Below are 3,654 nucleotides of genomic sequence, written 5' to 3'. Positions count from 1 at the left end.
CTTTTGTTTTAAGATGATTATCCTTGAAAATGTCATGTCCTGCTGTTGAAAATAAAAATTAATATCAAAGTTGGTGATGTATAGCAAAACTCTTAAAAAACAGAAATTTGTAGCCCATTTCTACTTTTAGGCATTTTCCCCATGGAACAATATGATTGAATAGAACTATATTACAAAGGTGGTCACCCAAGTCTTATTACTAGGAGGTGTGTAACAATTGGAAATAACCTAAATGTTCACCAACAGAGAAATGGAAAATAAGGTATGGTGTATTTACACAAAAGAATCTGATAGACCTGAAAAAGAAGTGATTCAGCAACAGAGGGAAAAGGCTAATGAAGAAAAAATGGTATACATTTCACATCCTGCATGATCTTTATATATGTTACATATTCCTTCATAGCATAACATTCAATTTGTATGTATATATTATCTATACATTATCTATATCTATTTATCTATCTATAAAATATATATATTTAGGAAGAAAAACTGAGTAGGCTTTTTTTTTTGAGACAGACTCTCACTATGTTGCCCTCGATAGAGTGCTGTGGCATCATAGCTCACAGCAACCTCTAACTCTTGGGCTTAAGCGATTCTCTTGCCTCAGCCTCCTAAGTAGCTGGGCCTACAGGTGCCCACCACAACGCCTGGCTACTTTGTTGTTATTGTAGTCATCGTTGTTTAGCAGGCCTGGGCTGGGATGGGTGTATGTGGCTGGTGCCCTAACCACTGAGCTACAGGCACCAAGCCGAGGCTTTTTTTTTATGTTCATATTTTCTAATTACCACAGATAAAAATAAAGATTCATTCACTTTCTCCCTGACACTTCTCTCACACAGCAGATTGTCTACATTTACAAGTTCAGTTCACTGGGGGGTTGGGTGGCATTTAAGAATAATACTTAAGAACAGTTCAAAGGGTCTAAAAATAGTTCCTTATAAGCAGATACAAATGGTAATAAAAGTGGGAACGGTCTTCATGAGAAGGAAGGCATAAGACATGAGTGAGACTATTTTTTTTATTTCAAAGTATTCTATTTTTCTTATATTATATTCTATTTTTTAATATAAAAGTCTTCTAGGTCCATGCTTGTAATGTTGTCGTCCCTCCATCTTCTTAGAAGTGTGTTTATTGTCAACATCAAAAGGATAAATGATCCATTCTGGGCACAGGGGCAGGGACACACACTTGCAGTCTCAGCTACTTGGGATCAATTGTGCCCAAGAGTTGGAGAACAGTCTGGGTAACACGGTGGCACCCAGTGTCAAAAAATAAAAAAGAAAAGAAAAAGACAAGAAAAAGAAAAAAACAAGGGAAAAGAAAGGCACAAAGAAAAGACAACATAGAATTTAAAAAAGGCAAAAAACACACTTCATAAAATAAAAAGGATTTTTAAAAAGTAATAAAACTGTCCAACTCCTTTAAAAAGCTAATGATCAAAACTAAAAAGCTTTTGCACAGCCAAGAGCACAGTAAGTAAAGCAAACAGACAACCTTCAGAATGGGAGAAGATTTTTGCAGGTTATGCTTCCAACAAAGGTCTGATAACTAGAATCTATAGAGAACTCAAACTAATCAATAAGAAAAGAATAAATAACCCCACTTCTATGTGGGCAAGAGACTTGAACAGAAACTTCTCTGATGAAGACAGATGCATGGCCTACAAACACATGAAAAAATGCTCATCATCCTTACTCATCAGAGAAATGCAAATCAAAACCACTCCAGGAAGACTAGCCTGCATCACAAAATCCCCAAACTATAGATGTTGGCGTGGATGTGGAGAGAAGGGACCGCTTCTACACTGCTGATGGGAATGCAAGCTAATAGGACCTTTTTGGAAAGAAGTTTGGAGAACACTCAAGGAACTACAAGTAGACCTACGGTTCAATCCTGCAATTCCTCTATTAGGTATATACCCAGATGATCAAAAATTATTTTATAACAAAGACATTTGCACCAGAATGTTGATTGCAGCCCAATTCATAATAGCCAAGACGTGGAAACAGCCCAAGTGCCCATCAACCCATGAATGGATTAACAAATCGTGGTATATGTACACCATGGAATACTACGCAGCCTTAAAAAGGTGGAGACTTCACATCTTTTGTGTTTACCTGGATGGAGCTGGAACATATTCTTCTTAGTAAAGTATCTCAAGAATGGAAGAAAAAAGTATCCAATGTACTCAATACTACTATGAAATCAATATATAATTACCTATATACTCATACGAATGGCAAAACATAACTATAGTCCAGAAAGTAGAAGGGAAGAGGAGAGAGAGGGAGGGGAGGGGGGATATGGCAGGAGGGAGGGTTTTGGTGGATCCTTACCTAATGGGCATGGTGCAATGGTACATTTCAAAACTATTAAGAAGTGAGTATAATTGTGATGGATGTGTTACTTAGTTTAATGTAAGCATTTCACATTGTATATCGAAGCAGTATCCCGAACCCCATAAGTGCATCAATGTACAAAGTTATGATTTAACAAAAAATAATTTAAAAAAAGAATGAGCAGTCACCCAGGTCATACAGAATCTGATGGGGGGGTGTGTGTGTAATTATTTGTGTCTATTATATAAGGTGTTTTGCAGGCTTGTTTACTTGAAAGAAGTAAATAAAATAAGATTACTAGTGAAAAAAATAAAAACAATAAAAAGCTAGTGATCACTCCCATTGTCCATATTTTAAACCCTCTCCTCTCATACTCCTTTCATATTTTGCTTGCTGTATATGTAAAGTTTTAGAGCATGAGAGTAATGAACCAAGGAGAAGGAGGAGGGGAAAGTTGCCTGCAGTAACGGTGCTGTCCTCTTTCAGGAACGAGCCGTGTGCACCTACAGCGCCAGGCAGGCTGGTGGGGGTTGCTCTCCTCCCAGGTGCAAATCTCTGCTGGCGGTTTGGCAGGGAGCAGCTGCCTGGCCCCCTGATGGCTCCTCCAGGCTGCTTCTGCCGTGGTTCACTCACCGCATCCTATCCCAGCCCCAGCCCCATCTCTTCACTCTGGCTGACATACAGTGTCTGATTTGGCCTTTGAGTGTGTAGGAGAGGAGGCTCTGGTGTCCGGATCTGTCTTTGACATGAGCACAGGCTATTTGCTTATGTCCTGGCCAAGCTCTGTGGTGTCCTGGCGCCTTGAGTTGGCACGTCCCTGAAAGGCAGAAGGCTTCCACCAGGAAGGAAGCTTGCATGCTGGCCAGATGGAGCAAAGACCAGTAGAACAGCCTCAAGACAAATGCCTTCCAAACCTTTCAGCGTGTCACCTGTGGGCATCAGCTTTAGGACCTGGTTAGAAATCATGATTTAGATTCAGTATTTATGAGTAGCTTTGTTGATGCCCATGACTGTGTATCAGTATATCAGTGTGAATTTGTTTGATTTGCTATATTAAAGCTAAATAAACAAACTGTGACACAGTCTAAGATTCCTTTCTCATCTCTCCACTGTCTTTCTTTGCCATTGTCCAAAACACGTCCCTCTCCATTCACGTACACTTAACCCCTTCTTTAAGGGAGACTGTAGGCGGCACCTGTGGCTCAGTGGGTAGGGCGCCAGCCCCGTACACCATTTTTTTTTTTTTTTTGAGACAGAGCCTCAAGCTGTCCCCCTGGGTAGAGTGCCGTGGCATTACAGCTCACAGCAACCT

Source organism: Otolemur garnettii, unplaced genomic scaffold, assembly GCF_000181295.1.
Source record: "Otolemur garnettii isolate 467f Iridium unplaced genomic scaffold, OtoGar3 scaffold00116, whole genome shotgun sequence".
NCBI lineage: Eukaryota > Metazoa > Chordata > Mammalia > Primates > Galagidae > Otolemur > Otolemur garnettii.
The sequence above is the reverse complement of the archived record's forward strand: the minus strand, read 5'-3'. Positions refer to the sequence as shown.